The sequence below is a fragment of the Phallusia mammillata genome, chromosome 3 (genome assembly GCF_965637545.1).
Source record: "Phallusia mammillata chromosome 3, kaPhaMamm4.hap1.1, whole genome shotgun sequence".
NCBI lineage: Eukaryota > Metazoa > Chordata > Ascidiacea > Phlebobranchia > Ascidiidae > Phallusia > Phallusia mammillata.
In genome coordinates this window covers 30,284,120-30,303,537 of record NC_137254.1, presented here as the reverse complement: position 1 = coordinate 30,303,537, position 19,418 = coordinate 30,284,120, and the positions used below count along the sequence as shown (strand labels likewise).

The 19,418-nt window shown below is 38.0% G+C and overlaps 1 long non-coding RNA gene across 1 annotated transcript; it reads left to right on the top strand.

Moving 5' to 3' along the window:
• Positions 1-3,529: 3,529 nt before the first annotated feature.
• On the top strand, positions 3,530-4,422 carry LOC145218404 (uncharacterized). The gene is made up of 3 exons (XR_013857589.1): positions 3,530-3,574; positions 3,742-3,948; positions 4,375-4,422. It is a non-coding gene; the product is annotated as an uncharacterized LOC145218404 (long non-coding RNA).
• The last annotated feature ends 14,996 nt before the right edge of the window (positions 4,423-19,418 follow it).

Genomic DNA, 19,418 nt, shown 5'->3' with positions numbered 1-19,418 from the left:
TCGTTTTTGGCTGGTGATCGTATGTGGGCAATAAACTGTTATTGTGTGTGGTAAATCTAATTTTTACTTTTAAAAACTTGATATGCCGAACTGCCTTGTGTTATAGGCTGATATACAGCGGTAAATTTTATTTCACTTTGTTCACAGTTTATTGGTAGTAGCCAACACTGGAATACATTTTAATTCAGTACTAGCAATAAAAAAAACCTCATTCAACCTTTCTTGCATTTTTAGACTTCTTGCTAATGATTACTGTCTTAAAGTCAATTTACAATCAACCACTCGGCGTGTTTTTAGTTTTACTAGGTTTTAAACATTAATTTGAATAAAACTACAATAAAAATGGACTAAAACATGGTATATATGGCTAAAGTATTGTTTTTGTGGCTAATGGGTTAAAAAATGCTGAATTTTCACGATTTTGAACAAAATGGCGGATGCGGTCGTCCTCAAACAAAGAGAACCAGCAAGTCATTACGTAAAAGCTCTTGATTGGTCCAAACTATTAGTACGTCAGTTTTGGCGGAAGGTTACAGTCACATGATCATTTCGTCTGCGGACTTCCTTTCGAAGTGATGAAGCTCAAAGAAGCAGCAAAATGGCGGCGCTCTTCCTTGATCTTGAAGATTTTTGGAATTAAAAGTTGACGTGCGCTGATTTGAGGTAAGTTTTAGTGCTAAGATGAAGTTTATTATTGTTTAAAAGAAGTGTTGTATTGTTTGACTGTTTGGCGATTGTCTAAGTATTGTTTTCGTCCATTCTAGCCGAAAATCTGTAAGTTCGAATTGGCATACTTGTAACGTAACAATCGTTTATTTATAGAAAAAGCTTTGACAGTCATCAAGTATGTCTGCAATACATTCACCAAACTGTGTTTTCGTGTTGTTTATCTTCAACTGGAGTGAACGTAAGTTGAGAAAAAAGAGACAAAAATGAGAAGATGCATTATGCAAAAAACACAGATAGGTAAATTAGTTGGTTTCTTTATTCTCATGTATTACCGATTTTAGACGGTTTAACTTGTAAAACCTAATAGTACAGTTGTAGTGGAATTAATACAAATTTAATCGCATAGTGTCAAAACAGTTGACTAATGTAAGGTTGCAAGTAGTCACATAGCAATATTATAGAGTCAAAGTTTGCAGTTTTTAGCCTTTTTTGATGCGAACTGTGCTTATTACCCAAGTGGCGTTTTTTTGCCAGCAGTTTTAAATTGTGTGTTATTGCTTTGACTTTGACTCGATTGACTTTGAGCATGTTTAGTCGCCATGATTGTGTCAAAACAAAATAACGGTTGCAAGTTATGGTACGACTGCAATATTATGTTTATCACAGGGCTGTTTAAGGCAGGGGTTCTTAACCAGTGCGAGAACTGTTCCTAAGGGGTGCGACGATGCTGAATTATAAAGTTTGGTTAGGTCTATTCTGTATAAATACAAAAACCTAGGGGGTGCGAAAACTGGTTGGTGATTTGAAAGGGCTGCAGCAAGGAAAAAAAGGTTGAGAACCACTGGTTTAAGGCATTAATCACCAAATGGCTATGCAGACTGCGCGAGCGGCGCTTTTTGCCTGTGGAATTGAAATCTCGGGCGCCTTTGTTTCGCAGTCAAACTTGTTCTCAAAAGAGTGTTTAAGTAAGTCGTCATTCTTAAAACAAATTGGTTTGATGTTGCAAAAGCGCATAGGTAGGTGTTCCGGACAAAGATGAAGTTATGTTTTCTTGTTTAGCTTTAGATAACAGATGAATGGAAGTTAATTTAGCCGGTACATTTTGAAGTCTTTTTTGAAAGTCTGTTGTTGTCTTTTTACTTGAGTTGAGTTGTTGTGTATCCAGCAAGGACGTCAACAGTTGTTTACTGTTTCAAACATTATACATGTGAACGTGCCCACTTAATTATTTTATCCTTGCTTTGTCTGTTAAGAGTGTCGTTTTTAGCCTGGTGTGTTTATAAGTGCCGTGTGTATACCAGCCAGGGTGTTTCGATTTGATAGGGTGCTGTTTATTGAGATGGTTTGCAACTAGCAAAGTTTTTCCTATCGAATCAAGTCATTGCTTATTAGGCATTGTATATTAACTTTTTTGTTAAGCATTGTATATTAAACACACGCAAAGTCATTCAAAAATTTAAAAAAAGTTCCTTTATATAAGGCTGCTGGAACTGTACATTTGAGTTTTTATGCGCGTCCAGCCACTTGACTTTTATTAACAATTGTCTACAAAAGACGTCATAAACGCCATAAAGGTTCAATTGCACGTGATGAACAATATTTACGCATGCAAAGTTTTCAAAAGAATTTTTACTGGTAGGAATAGCGCTGTATACCACATATGAAAACAAAAATGTCGAACGTTTGAATTCGTTTAATATTAATTTTGTCGCAAATTTAATGTACTTTTGCGTTGGATTTGTAAAACATCATATTTATAGTAGTATTGGGATTGGTATGTTTTGCTGGATAGGCTTGGTACAAATTTATTCGCAATTCGCATATTATGAAACGATTTAACAAAGTACTTCTGCAATTAGTCACAGAGTAGAGCAATACTAATCGTGTATGTGTGCTTTGGTGTTGATGCGCTTTTGGTATTTGCACGTCATTTGGAAACCACTGGTTAAAAAAGATACAGATTTTTTACTGGTAGACGTTCGCGTCCAACTGTCAAGGTTGGGTTTGTTAGAAAACGCAATTTTTAAAACCAGGAAACAGTTATATTGATGTGACGTCATAAACACTTTAGATTTAGAATGGTTTGGCAAACTGTTTTGTTGCAGATAAAGTAAAGGGTACATTTACTCTTTTCCATGAGTAGTAGGAATATTATGTGTGGAATCGGGTTTGTTTACATTTACAGTTTTCCATTTTAAACAACTAAAATTTTAGCCTTCATTTCAGCCAGCTTTGGGGGACAGGTTGTATGCCCTGCTTTAAACAATCGTAATCCAATTTCAGCTAATGCACAATGCCGACAAAAAGTTGAAATGTTTCAGTTCATTGCCGTTAACGCGCCTCTGTTTATTAGAAACGAACTGCGTCATCCCAAGACAATCGCTATTGTGACTTTTCTTGTTAAGCAGTGGGTTCGCTTATACATCTTCCAGCGTTTGCAATACAATCACAGTTTTTTTCTTTGAAACGCATAAACCAATATAAGCATGAAAACGTTGCAATAAGAGTGTTACAGATAGTTTATTAGTGTAACAAGAACATATAACGCAGCCGGCATTAGCTGAGTGTTGTGTTAATGAATCAGTTTTTACATATTCATTTTAATGAACGCAGCATTCATACATTAAACGTTGTTTATCTTTTTGCAGATTGGTTACTGAAACTCGATTTAAGGGCGAAAACAAACAACTGCGAATATTAATGGAACTAGTCTTGATGTCCTGGTCGTTTAAACAACACATTATCCGTCCCCCTACGAGGCAACCACGATAATAAAGGATGCTCTGCACTCAAGATGACATTGCAAAGACTACCCCGAAGACTTGCCTCTATCTTTTGCAAAGACTTGCCTCTATCTTTTGACACCACCCATCACGACGGATTCATTCCCTTATGGTTTGCCAAGGTAACTCTTGCGATAAATTTACATTTTCGGTCTGGTATCTTAGCGTTCGGTCCATCTGTAGTGCTGGTGATTTTGTATGTAAACATTAGCACTTTATGACGTAACACGATGTGCAGAAGATCTATTTTGCAATCGAAGCCCATTATAAACACAATCATATATTGCAGGTTGGTTTCTAAAAACCTGACCTAAGAGGAGAAACAAGCAACATCGACATTTCAATAAACAAGTCTGCTCTTTCTAATGGACTGACCTAACCCATGGAAACATTTTCTATTACGCTGCCAGCTACGTCACTCAGAAACGACTTGTCTGCTCTTCATATATTTCCACGTTCAGTTGTGGTTTGACATTTGCTCATCACAACACCACATGTAAGTTGCTGTTATAACGTTACCCCTTTCGGTATTTTATTGAGTTGAGTTTATTTCGCTTGGTGAAAGCAATCATAGCGACACAATAGCACTAAAACAATCACCAAGCCGAAAATAGGTTTTCAAAAAACCTCGTGTCATTGCGTAGGGTCATTTGTATTACTACATTTTTTGTAAACAAACATCACTGCTTTGTGATGTCATAGAGTTTCAAGTAAGTCATTGTTGCAGTTGACTAGCCATAGCAAGTTGCGTTTCACAAAAAACAAAATGGAGGTATGACCGGTTAATTAGGCGACAAATAATTATGAAAAGCAATTACGCTGTTAATTTGCAGCAAAGTGCTTTACTGTATGAATTTATTTCTAATGTCAGATTTTGAAACTCAATCTTATAAGAAATAACTTTCTGTTTGTACCATTTTAGGAAAATACATCGAAGATTTTCTGAACCAACTACGACGTGGTGACGCAATCATATGTTGCCATCATCTCAAGGTCAAACTCAAAACATCGGAGAAAATCCCGCATCCGTACCACATCAGCTTACAACACTACAACAACACAATTACTGGTGAGTGCCATTTAGTTGACAAATTTTTGTTCATTTGTGCTAGCGCATGTATGGAGGTATTGTCATTTTAGGAAGGTTAAACTTTGTAGTAATTACTCCGGCATGTAACATGTAAATAGAGGTGAGATTTAACCGGTTCGCACCGGTTTTGTAGAACCGTCTCACGAAAATTTATGAGACCAGCGAACTGGTTAGTATTAGTGGTTACAGTCAATGGACTTTTTGTAACAGAACCGGCTGAAAAATATGACTTTTGTGATATAACTGACAAAAAATTTGAGTCCCACCACTGCATGTAAATGACCTAAAATAACCTTCTGATGGTGTCGGTTTACTTAAGAATAAGGGCCGAAGACCAAGTATAAACTTCAGTTGTACATATATATCCAAATGGATATGTCACCCATGATTATGATATGCTAATTACGCCTTTTGGAGCCGAAATTGTTTTTTTTTTGGTTGTTTGAGGCAATACAGTTTTCCATCTTTTTATATATGGGGCGTGGTCAGAGTGCACAAACCCGCTTCCCTTAACGTCTGTAAAAGACATTAAGCGTACATAAGTATTATGCGTGGCCCTTGTAAATGTTGCTCCTATAAATGTGGGTGCACACACAACATTTTCCTTGTTGTTTGCAGGTGTAGGACAGTATTGTATTGAGACAGAATTTCTAATGATTGTGTTCATGTGTGCAGGTTCCTGACAACGCTCCGAACATCGTACAGACACACAGAAGCTTCTGGTCTTCCATCTTCGTGTCACCAACCCCCAACTTCAAATATTATACGGGATGTTAGTAAGAAATAGGGGGCTGTCGTCAGAATTGGGCGTGAATGCAAACTTTAGGCCTTAACTCTAGACTTAACTTGGCGCCGAAGGGCTTTTCCATTCGTCATTCACAGGTCCAGCGAATGGAATGCCCAAGAATAGTGGTAGATGTGCTACATTTTAGCTAGATGCGCCTAGGGTTTAGATTACTTGTAGCACTTTAAACTAAGACTAGGCAAGTCAGAATGGGTCTTGGGTTTCGCGCGCCACATTCCCACTAGGTATGGGTGTAGTTAGGGCGTGGCGCGTTAAATGGCTTTAGATAAATGTAGTGCTAGACATACGGTCCAACTCACCTCCCTGGTTCTCGAAGGGAACACTAAAATCCACCGGAGTTGGGTGACCGGTGCAGGCGTTCCTGACGGTTCGCGAGCCAGCCGGCTAACTATTACATCATAAACACCAAATTTTGCGTTCACATACACTCCCCTCAAAACACAATTTAATCATTCTTCCGGGTGGGATTGGGATTTTGTTGTTATTCTTGTCGTGGGCAGTGCCGTCGTTGACATCTTCGCTTGTTTGTTTGCAAACGTTTTTCCACACACTACACTGCCCACCTTCTTACACATTTTGCGCTTGCTGAAAACTAATTGTAGGAACTTGTCGATTGTTGTTTACTTGTCACCATGTGGCAAGTACCCTTCTGCAATGGCTGATTAGCTGTGACTCGGAACCCTTCTTACTTGATGCCGATTCTGATCTTCTTTTGTGGATTTGGTTCTGATTTCAAGAAACCAACTTTGCCAACCAGTTCTGAACTGCTACTGCTACTTAGTTTTCTGCTCAGGAAGGCAGGTTTAATTTAAACTTAACCAATTTGCATTCACACTTGATTCGGCCAGTTTAAAATTCGCAACTGTCTCAAAGGGTTTGTGATTTAAACTGGTGAAAACGGTACGGCAGCCCCACATTTTACTTACTATAGACCTAAATTAGATGAGGACAGTTTGCAGGAAAGTTAAAAAAACTAATAGGATTGTATGCAGGACGATGGCGGCCCCACATTTATTGTTTTGTTCGTAATGCATGTAATGCTGAAACCGAAGCAGATAAACAACCAATCGTGTACGAAACCTACGATCGTTCGGTGTGTCGTGTACCAGATGAGCGAAGCCCATCCCCTGCTGTTCGATTCTTGGAGATAGTTGATCAACAAACTACAACCAATCAGTATTGGATTTGGGCACTCGTTGAACAGACTGATATTGTGACACACAAGTAACAATTGACTGAAGGACTGAGATGTTTAAACATGGGGGTACCATTTTATAAGTCACTGTTGATTTGGAATATCGGGTAAACTTACATGTTTGTCTCAACTTGGGCTCGACTGGTAGAATTGTAATTGTAAAATATATTCAGGGTGACAAAATAATGCTTGTGACAGTATCTGATGTGGTCTTTGGGAAACGCAGCCTGCCATAAGCGGGTTTGCGTTTCATGTCAATACTTGTGTTAACTGATCTTAAATCTTACTCCAAACGGGAACCTAAATTATTCAAATGTTGTATGTTTTTTCTTCGTCTTTCCTCACGCAACGCGGGCGAAACCTTCCTTCCAGTTTTTCCATTTAATTCGTTCTTTGTTAACAGCAGTGCGATTATGTTGGTTTTATTTTCTTATCTTTGTCAGTAGCCACATCCGTTTGGCTCCAGTGATAGGTTTTCTTGCAGGTTCCGCTACAAAAAGCGGTTTTTAGATGTTTAGTTTAGTTTCTCTTTTTTCCTGGGTGCCGCCGTCGTCAAATGTCAGCCATTTTCAGTGCAGTATTCGCTATGCAAGGCTGCTTAGATCTGATTTGCTGTGTTTAGAATCTGTTGCGGAAAGACTGGACCAAGTCAGCCAATGAAGATCTATGATGTTTTTTTAATACGATATTTTGAAACTAACGCTTTGTTTCGTTTTGCAGATTTATCAAGAAAGAAGCGGATGAGAGAGAGAAATTCCACCAGTTTCTAACTTGTTTTCTTTGTTTTTGCAGGTTACATAAGATTGGTGCCTTACTGGAAGTTTGTTCTGGAAATATTACCAGGTACCGTCTTGTGCTCTAGTTATTTTTGTGACCTCTAATTGCATTATTTGTATTCTACAGATTTCAGAACCCAGTCAAGCACCAAAAAATGGACATACGTACAATTTGAAAGTCATTCAAGATTATTGTTATTGTTTTTCTGAATTGTATGATGTACAGAAGTGGATTTGAAAATCACGTTTAACAATTTTATGTGAGTATTTATATATTTTCTGTCATTATAACTCATATAACCAAACTACTTTTTTTAGAATGGAATTTATTGGACATGAAACAAAAACTAAGCTTTTCTGAAACAAAAACAAAATTGTCGTTTTAAGGTAAGTGCTGTATGCAAGTGCCTTTGTTTTCCTGCTTTTGTTTGTCAATATTTTGTTCGAATGCAGATTACACATTTTATAGGAGTAAAAATTTCTTGTCTGAAAACTAAAACCTATTCCTAAACATAACAGCACAGTTTTAAGGTAAGCACTTCACACATATGATTTCGTTGTCCATATTTTGATTTTGTTTCACAGTGATTACGATACACACGAAAACATAACAAAAGGACAGCTGATGCAACAAATTCTAGTAGCTGAAATATAAAAAGAGAAACAGGAACAAACAAATTTCATACAAAACAACATGTGATGTAAGAAAGTATTTGGTAAGAGTTTGATACCAAATGTACACGACATTAGCTTTATAAGCAGGTTTTGGTAAGTTTCTTTTCAAAATGACCTCATCGTATGTTTAAACGCTTACTACTTGTTTTGCTTTTACAGACAAAACTGACTTGCAGGGTTTCCAGAAGTCCGGTTTTCTCTTCTACAACCAAAAACAAATTTCAAAGCTTTCTCACATTTTCTTTTTCCATTTTAGTCGATGAAGGTGACGCACTTTCACATTCACTTTAGCGGCACAAGGCAAAGATTGAAGGTAAATTTACAGTGTGTGAAAAACGCTTTTCGACTTTACATCTTGTGGTTTGTTTTTACAAAGTTGTAATTCAACCCTTTCAGTAACTATTGATTGTCTCCATTGATGCTGTGACTTGACTTATGATTGTATTCGTAATGAGAATATGACGTCATAATGCTTTGATGCAGTTTCAGTTTAAAGCTGTTTGTTTCCAGTTTTTATCTACTACAGGGGAACAATTTTGTAAAACGTTTATACATTTTTCAAACTAATTCATTCACTTATTTCTTATGGATGTTTTTCTATGCAGCCACTTCACAACGCATCGACAACTGTTCCACCTCTGAAATATAGCTCTCAGACCCAGAGATTGTTGACTACCAACCTTACGAGACTGTCTGTGGACAAATTACTGTGGTTTATAATATTTCTCATAACTTTAGCGACTGCTGACGATTAAGTTCTAACTTTATTATGTAAATATTTAAGTTGTTTTGTGTAATAGCTCAATATCTCCGCTGCGGGTGGAGAGAACTTCAGGCAACTGTGATTGGAACCACCAATGTCAACTATTATTTGTTCACATTCATATCACAAAACCATATGTAAGTTGACGTTGAGTTACGTAACATAACCAGTTGCCTGCATTTTTACCGTTTGTTTTTCTGGCAGGCTTGCGTACCTGTGTCATAATATGATGACGTGTCCTCAAGATTGGGTGGGAGGCTTCTAAATCATGACGTCTCTCAAAACGGTGAGAACAGATGTAATACTAAGATGTAATTATCAGTTGCATGATTCTAGTCGTTAGTGATCAGAATGGTACAGTTTAGTTTACATGACGTTTATTTAGGCTGAAGATATTCTCCTGACGTCAATACGGAGACACGTCACCATTTCGGTTCGTCTCATGCCAAAACGATCTAATGGTTACTAATTATGCAGCGCATTTTTCAAAGTTTTTTCATGATATCACTGAATTACATTGTGAAGCCACACTCTGCCATTACATTGTGAAGTCACACTCTGCCAAGCAAGTCTTTCCATATTCCACAATTAACCATGGACTTTCAGGTATTTATTGCAATAGAATCAGGGCATTTGCGCATTGTCTGTATTAATGGGCTTTTGTTGTTATTACAGAAGTTAATGAAGGACAAAGAGTTAAATAGCCGAATAATGACAAAAAATGTGCTGACTTTAAATTCTACAAAATTTCATTCACTTTTTAGGAACGTGCATACAAAGTACAGCTCTAATCATGTTGCAACACAACCATAATCATAATCCCATGGTTGAGATCATCGGACAAGCCTTCTACGTCGTACACATCAGCTTACTGCAATACAGTTATACAATCACTGGTTAGTGCACATTTGTAAACTTATCTTGATTGTGTTTATGTCGCAGATTAGGAACATCCAATAGTTTTCACGGTTTATGGGGAAGAAAACAAGCGGAAACGACATTTAGCGAACTAGTGAGCTTTTCCTGGAAGACTTATACAAAACCTCCCACCAGACCACATCGTAACGATACTCCGCAATCAAAATGTTGTCATCTTTTTACCCATCATAACAAGAGAAAAACAAGTTTGGCTTTATTGTTATGCTTTGCATAATAACACTAACATATATTTTTGATTTATATTAATACTTTTCCAATTGACCAACACGCCAGCAATAATTCTTTGAAGTTCGGTCTGGTATCGTAGCGTTCGGTCCATCTGTAGTGCTGGTGATTTTGTATGTAAACATTAGCACTTTATGACGTAACACGATGTGCAGAAGATCTATTTTGCAATCGAAGCCCATTATAAACACAATCATATATTGCAGGTTGATTTCTAAAAACCTGACCTAAGAGGAGAAACAAGCAACATCGACATTTCAATAAACAAGTCTGCTCTTTCTAATGGTCTTTCTAACTGACCTAACCCATGGAAACATTTTCTATTCCGCTGTCAGCTACGTCACTCAGAAACGACTTGTCTGCTCTTCATATATTTCCACGTTCAGTTGTGGTTTGACATTTGCTCATCACAACACCACATGTAAGTTGCTGTTATAACGTTACCCCTTTCGGTATTTTATTGAGTTGAGTTGAGTTTATTTCGCTTGGTGAAAGCAATCATAGCGACACAATAGCACTAAAACAATCGCCAAGCCGAAAATAGGTTTTTAAAAAACCTCGTGTCATTGCGTAGGGTCATCTGTATTGCTACATGTTTTTGTAAACAAACATCACTGCTTTGTGACGTCATAGAGTTTCAAGTAAGTCATTGTTGCAGTTGACTAGCCATAGCAAGTTGCGTTTCACAAAAAACAAAATGGAGGTATGACCGTTTAATTAGGCGACAAATAATTATGAAAAGCAATTACGCTGTTAATATGCAGCAAAGTGCTTTACTGTATGAATTTATTTCTATTGTCAGGTTTATTTGACAATTGAAACTCAATCTTATAAGAAATAACTTTCTGTTTGTAACATTTTAGGAAAATTCATCGAAGATTTTCTGAACCAACTACGACGTGGTGACGCAATCATATGTTGCCATCATCTCAAGGTCAAACTCAAAACATTGGAGAAAATCCCGCATCCGTACCACATCAGCTTACAACACTACAACAACACAATTACTGGTGAGTGCCATTTAGTTGACAAATTTTTGTTCATTTGTGCTAGCGCATGTATGGAGGTATTGTCATTTTAGGAAGGTTAAACTTTGTAGTAAATACTCCGGCATGTAACATGTAAATAGAGGTGAGATTTAACCGGTTCACACCGGTTTTGTAGAACCGTCTCACGAAAATTTATGAGACCAGCGAACTGGTTAGTATTAGTGGTTACAGTCAATGGACTTTTTGTAACAGAACCGGCTGAAAAATATGACTTTTGTGATATAACTGACAAAAATTTTGAGTCCAACAACTGCATGTAAATGACCTAAAATAACCTTCTGATGGTGTCGGTTTACTTAAGAATAAGGGCCCAAGACCAAGTATAAACTTCAGTTGTACTGTATATCCAAATGGATATGTCACCCATGATTATGGTATGCTAATTACGCCTTTTGGAGCCGAAATTGTTTTTTTTTTGGTTGTTTGAGGCAATACAGTTTTCCATCTTTTTATATATGGGGCGTGGTCAGAGTGCACAAACCCGCTTCCCTTAACGTCTGTAAAAGACATTAAGCGTACATAAGTATTATGCGTGGCCCTTGTAAATATTGCTCCTATAAATGTGGGTGCACACACAACATTTTTCTTGTTGTTTGCAGGTGTAGGACAGTATTGTATTGAGACAGAATTTCTAATGATTGTTTTGATGTGTGCAGGTTCCTGACAACGCTCCGAACATCGTACAGACACACAGAAGCTTCTGGTCTTCCATCTTCGTGTCACCAACCCCCAACTTCAAATATTATACGGGATGTTAGTAAGAAATAGGGGGCTGTCGTCAGAATCGGGCGTGAATGCAAACTTTAGGCCTTAACTCTAGACTTAACTTGGCGACGAAGGGCTTTTCCATTCGTCATTCACAGGTCCAGCGAATGGAATGCCCAAGAATAGTGGTAGATGTGCTACATTTTAGCTAGATGCGCCTAGGGTTTACATTACTTGTAGCACTTTAAACTAAGACTAGGCAAGTCAAAATGGGTCTTGGGTTTCGCGCGCCACATTCCCACTAGGTATGTGTGTAGTAAGCGCGTGGTGCGTTAAATGGCTTTAGATAAATGTAGTGCTAGACAAACGGTCCAACTCACCTCCCTGGTTCTCAAAGGGAACACTAAAATCCACCGGAGTTGGGTGACCGGTGCAGGCGTTCCTGACGGTTCGCGAGCCAGCCGGCTAACTAGTACATCCTGAACACCAAATTTTGCGTTCACATACACTCCCCTCAAAACACAATTTAATCATTCTTCCGGGTGGGATTGGGATTTTGTTGTTATTCTTGTCGTGGGCAGTGCCGTTGTTGACATCTTCGCTTGTTTATCTGCAAACGTTTTTCCACACATTACACTGCCCACCTTCTTAACACATTTTGCGCCTGCTTAAAACTAAATGTAGGGACTTGTCGATTGTCGTTTACTTGTCACTTATTAACAGTGACTCAGAAACCCTTTTTTCTTGATGCCAATTTTATCTTCTATTGTGGATTTTGTTCTGCTATCAAGAAACCAACTTTGCCAACCAGTTCTGACCTGCTACTGCTGCTTAGTTGTCTGCTCAGGAAGGCAGGTTTAATTTAAACTTAACCAATTTGCATTCACACTTGATTCGGCCAGTTTAAAATTCGCAACTGTCTCAAAGGGTTTGTGATTTAAACTGGTGAAAACGGTACGACAGCCCCACATTTTACTTACTATAGACCTTAATTAGTTGAGGACAGTTTGCAGGAAAGTTAAAAAACTAATAGGATTGTATGCAGGACGATGGCGGCCCCACATTTATTGTTTTGTTCGTAATACATGTAATGCTGAAACCGAAGCAGATAAACAACCAATCGTGTACGAAACCTACGATCGTTCGGTGTGTCGTGTACCAGATGAGCGAAGCGCATACCCGCTGTTCGATTCTTGGAGATAGTTGATCAACAAACTACAACCAATCAGTATTGGATTTGGGCACTCGTTGAACAGACTGATATTGTGACACACAAGTAACAATTGACTGAAGGACTGTGATGTTTAAACATGGGGGTACCATTTTATAAGTCACTGTTGATTTGGAATATCGGGTAAACTTACATGTTTGTCTCAACTTGGGCTCGACTGGTAGAATTGTAATTGTAAAATACATCAGGGTGACAAAATAATGCTTGTGACAGTATCTGATGTGGTCTTTGGGAAACACAGCCTGCCATAAGCGGGTTTACGTTTCATGTCAATACTTGTGTTAACTGATCTTAAATCTTACTCCAAACGGGAACCTATATTAGTCAAAATGTTGTTTATTTTTACTTCGTCTTTCCTCACGCAACGCGGGCGAAACCTTCCTTCCAGTTTTTCCATTTAATTCGTTCTTTGTTAACAGCAGTGCGATTATGTTGGTTTTATTTTCTTATCTTTGTCAGTAGCCACATCCGTTTGGCTCGCGATCAGTCAGTGATAGATTTTCTTGCAGGTTCCGCTACAAAAAGCGATTTTTAGATGTTTAGTTTAGTTTCCCTTTTTTTCTGGGTGCCGCCGTCGTCAAATGTCAGCCATTTTCAGTGCAGTATTCGTTATGCAAGGCTGCTTAGATCTGATTTGCTGTGTTTAGAATCTGTTGCGGAAAGACTGGACCAAGTCAGCCAATGAAGATCTATGATGTTTTTTTAATACGATATTTTGAAGCTAACGCTGTGTTTTGTTTTGCAGATTCATCAAGAAAGAAGCGGATGCGAGAAAATCGAGAGAAATTTGACCAGTTTCTAACTTGTTGTTTTGTTTTTGCAGGTTACATAAGATTGGTGCCTTACTGGCAGTTTGTTCTGGAAATATTACCAGGTACCGTCTTGTGCTCTGTAGTTATTTTTGTGATCTCTAATTGCATTATTTGCATTCTACAGATTTCAGAACCCAGTCAAGCACCAAAAAATGGACATACGTACAATTTGAAAGTCATTCAAGATTATTGTTATTGTTTTTCTGAATTGTATGATGAACAAAAGTGGATTTGAAAATCACGTTTAACAATTTTATGTGAGTATTTATATATGTTCTGTCATTACAACTCATATAACCAAACTACTTTTTTTAGAATGGAATTTATTGGACATAAAACAAAAACTAAGCTTTTCTGAAACAAAAACAAAATTGTCGTTTTAAGGTAAGTGCTGTATGCAAGTGCCTTTGTTTTCCTGCTTTTGTTTGTCAATATTTTGTTCGAATGCAGATTACACATTTTTATAGGAGTAAAAATTTCTTGTCTGAAAACTAAAACCTACTCCTAAACATAACAGCACAGTTTTAAGGTAAGCACTTCACACATATGATTTCGTTGTCCATATTTTGATTTTGTTTCACAGTGATTACGATACACACGAAAACATAACAAAAGGACAGCTGATGCAACAAATTCTAGTAGCTGAAATATAAAAAGAGAAACAGGAACAAACAAATTTCATACAAAACAACATGTGATGTAAGAAAGTATTTGGTAAGAGTTTGATACCAAATGTACACGACATTAGCTTTATAAGCAGGTTTTGGTAAGTTTCTTTTCAAAATGACCTCATCGTATGTTTAAACGCTTACTACTTGTTTTGCTTTCACAGACAAAACTGACTTGCAGGGTTTCCAGAAGTCCGGTTTTCTCTTCTACAACCAAAAACAAATTTCAAAGCTTTCTCACATTTTATTTTTCCATTTTAGTCGATGAAGGTGACGCACTTTCACATTCACTTTAGCGGCACAAGGCAAAGATTGAAGGTAAATTTACAGTGTGTGAAAAACGCTTTTCGACTTTACATCTTGTGGTTTGTTTTTACAAAGTTGTAATTCAACCCTTTCAGTAACTATTGATTGTCTCCATTGATGCTGTGACTTGACTTATGATTGTATTCGTAATGAGAATATGACGTTTTGTAAAACGTTTATACATTTTTCAAACTAATTCATTCACTTATTTCTTATGGATGTTTTTCTATGCAGCCACTTCACAACGCATCGACAACTGTTCCACCACGGAAATATAGCTCTCAGACCCAGAGACTGTTGACTACCAACCTTACGAGACTGTCTGTGGACAAATTACTGTGGTTTATAATATTTCTCATAACTTTAGCGACTGCTGACGATTAAGTTCTAACTTTGTTATGTAAATATTTAAGTTGTTTTGTGTAATAGCTCAATATCTCCGCTGAGGGTGGAGTGAATTTCAGGCAACTGTGACTGGAACCACCAATGTCAACTATTATTTGTCCACATTCATATCACACAACCATATGTAAGTTAACGTTGAATAACATAACATAACCAGTTGCTTTCATTTTTCCGTTTGTTTTTCTGGCAGGCTTGCGTACCTGTGTCATAATATGATGACGTGTCCTCAAGATTGGGTGGGAGGCTTTCAAACCATGACGTCACTTGAAACGGTGAGAACAGATGTAATACTAAGATGTAATTATCAGTTGCATGATTCTAGTCGTTAGTGATCAGAATGGTACAGTTTAGTTTACATGACGTTTATTTAGGCTGAAGATATTCTCCTGACGTCAATACGGAGACACGTCACCATTTCGGTTCGTCTCATGCCACAACGATCTAATGGTTACTAATTATGCAGCGCATGTTTCACAGTTTTTTCATGATATCACTGAATTACATTGTGACACCACACTCTGCCATTACATTGTGAAGCCACACTCTGTCAAGCAAGTCTTTCCATATTCCACAATCAACCATAGACTTTCAGGTATTTGTTGCATGTTCGCATTGTCTGTATTAATGGACTTTTGCTGTTATTACAGAAGTTAATGAAGGACAAAGAATTAAATAGCCGAATAATGACAAAAAATGTGCTGACTTTAAATTCTACAACATTTTATTCACATTTTAGGAACGTGCATACAAAGTACAGCTCTTATCATGTTGCAACACAACCATAATCATAATTCCATGGTTGAGATCATCGGACAAGCCTTCTACGTCGTACACATCAGCTTACTGCAATACAGTTATACAATCACTGGTTAGTGCACATTTGTAAACTTATCTTGATTGTGTTTATGTCGCAGATTAGGAACATCCAATAGTTTTCACGGTTTATGGGGAAGAAAACAAGCGGAAACGACATTTAAGCGAACTAGTGAGCTTTTCCTGGCAGACTTATACAAAACCTCCCACCAGACCACATCGTACTCCGCAATCAAAATGTTGTCATCTTTTTACCCATCATAACAAGAGAAAAACAAGTTTGGCTTTATTGTTATGCTTTGCATAATAACACTAACATATATTTTTGATTTATATTAATACTTTTCCAATTGACCAACACGCCAGCAATAATTCTTTGAAGTTCGGTGTTGTATCTTAGCGTTCGGCCCATCTGTAGTGCTGGTGATTTTGTGAATAAACATTAGCACTTTATGACGTCACACGATGTGCAGAAGATCTATTTTGCAATCGAAGTCCATTATAAACGCAATCATATATTGCAGGTTGGTTTCTAAAAACCTGACCTAAGAGGAGAAACAAGCAACATCGACATTTCAATAAACAAGTCTGCTCTTTCTAATGGACTGACCTAACCCATGGAAACATTTTCTATTCCGCTGCCAGCTACGTCACTCAGAAACGACTTGTCTGCTCTTCATATATTTCCACGTTCAGTTGTGGTTTGACATTTGCTCATCACATCACCACATGTAAGTTGCTGTTATAACGTTACCCCTGCCAGGATTTTATTGAGTTGAGTTTATTTCGCTTGGTGAAAGCAATCATAGCGACACAATAGCACTAAAACAATCACCAAGCCGAAAATAGGTTTTCAAAAAACCTCGTGTCATTGCGTAGGGTCATCTGTATTACTACATGTTTTTGTAAACAAACATCACTGCTTTGTGACGTCATAGAGTTTCAAGTAAGTCATTGTTGCAGTTGACTAGACATAGCAAGTTGCGTTTTACAAAAAAGCAAAATGGAGGTATAACCGGTTAATTAGGAGACAAATAATTACGGAAAGCAATTACGCTGTTAATTTGCAGCAAAGTGTTTTACTATATGAATTTATTTCTAATGTCAGGTTTATTTGACAACTGAAACTCAATCTTATAAGAAATAACTTTATGTTTGTACCATTTTAGAAAAATACGTCAAAGATTTTCTGAACCAACTACGACGTGGTGACGCAATCATATATGTTGCCATCATCTCAAGGTCAAACTCAAAACGTCGGAGAAAATCCCGCATCCGTACCACATCAGCTTACAACACTACAACAACACAATTACTGGTGAGTGCCATTTAGTTGACAAATTTTTGTTCATTTGTGCTAGCGCATGTATGGAGGTATTGTCATTTTAGGAAGGTTAAACTTTGTAGTAATTACCTTGGCATGTATCATGTAAATAGAGGTGAGATTTAACCGGTTCGCACCGGTTTTGTAGAACCGTCTCACGAAAATTTATGAGACCAGCGAACTGGTTAGCATTAGTGGTTACAGTCAATGGACGTTTTGTAACAGAACCGGCTGAAAAATATGACTTTTGTGATATAACTGACAAAAAATTTGAGTCCCGCAACTGCATGTAAATGACCTAAAATAACCTTCTGATGGTGTCGGTTTACTTAAGAATAAGGGCCCAAGACCAAGTATAAACTTCAGTTGTACTGTATATCCAAATGGATATGTCACCCATGATTATGATATGCTAATTACGCCTTTTGGAGCCGAAATTGTTTTGTTTTTTTCGGTTGTTTGAGGCAATACAGTTTTCCATCTTTTTATATATGGGGCGTGGTCAGAGTGCACAAACCCGCTCCCCTTAACGTCTGTAAAAGACATTAAGCGTACATAAGTATTATGCGTGGCCCTTGTAAATGTTGCTCCTATAAATGTGGGTGCACACACAGCATTTTCCTTGTTGTTTGCAGGTGTAGGACAGTATTGTATTGAGACCGAATTTCTAATGATTGTTTTCATGTGTGCAGGTTCCTGACAACGCTCCGAACATCGTACAGACACACAGAAGCTTCTGGTCTTCCATCTTCGTGTCACCAACCCCCAACTTCAAATATTATACGGGATGTTAGTAAGAAATAGGGGGCTGTCGTCAGAATCGGGCGTGAATGCAAACTTTAGGCCTTAACTCTAGACTTAACTTGGCGCCGAAGGGCTTTTCCATTCGTCATTCACAGGTCCAGCGAATGGAATGCCCAAGAATAGTGGTAGATGTGCTACATTTTAGCTAGATGCGCCTAGGGTTTACATTACTTGTAGCACTTTAAACTAAGACTAGGCAAGTCAGAATGGGTCTTGGGTTTCGCGAGCCACATTCCCACTAGGTATGGGTGTAGTTAGGGCGTGGCGCGTTAAATGGCTTTAGATAAATGTAGGGCTAGACATACGGTCCAACTCACCTCCCTGGTTCTCAAGGGGAACACTAAAATCCACCGGAGTTGGGTGACCGGTGCAGGCGTTCCTGACGGTTCGCGAGCCAGCCGGCTAACTAGTACATCATAAACACCAAATTTTGCGTTCACATACACTCCCCTCAAAACACAATTTAACCATTCTTCCGGGTGGGATTGGGATTTTGTTGTTATTCTTGTCGTGGGCAGTGCCGTCGTTGACATCTTCGCTTGTTTGTTTGCAAACGTTTTTCCACACACTACCTGCCCACCTTCTTTACACATTTTGCGCTTGCAAAAAACTAATTGTAGGGACTTGTCGATTGTTGTTTACTTGTCACCATGTGGCAAGTACCCCTCTGCAATGGCTGATTAACTGTGACTCGGCACCCTTCTTTCTTGATGCCGATTCTGATCTTCTTTTGTGGATTTGGTTCTGATTTCAAGAAACCAACTTTGCCAACCAGTTCTGAACTGCTACTTCTGCTTAGTTGTCTGCTTAGGAAGGCAGGTTTAACTTAAACATAACCAATTTGCATTCACACTTGATTCGGCCAACTTAAAATTCGCAACTATCTCAAAGGGTTTGTGATTTAAACTGGTGAAAACGGTACGACAGCCCCACATTTTACTTACTATAGACCTTAATTAGATGAGGACAGTTTGCAGGAAAGTTAGTAAATTAATAGGATTATATGCAGGACCATGGCGGCCCCACATTTATTGTATGTTTGCAATGCATGTAATGCCGAATCCGAAGCAGATAAACAACCAATCGTGTACGAAATCTACGATATTTCGGTTTGTCGTGTACCAGATGAGCGAAGCCCATCCCCCGCTGTTCGATTCTTGGAGATAGTTGATCAACAAACTACAACCAATCAGCTTTGAATTTGTGCACCCGTTGAACAGACTGATATTGTGACACTCAAGTTACAATTGACTGAAGGACTGTGATGTTTAAACATGGGGGTACCATTTTATAAGTCACTGTTGATTTGGAATATCGGATAAACTTATCTGTTTGTCTCAACTTGGGCTCGACTGGTAGAATTGTAATTGTAAAATATATT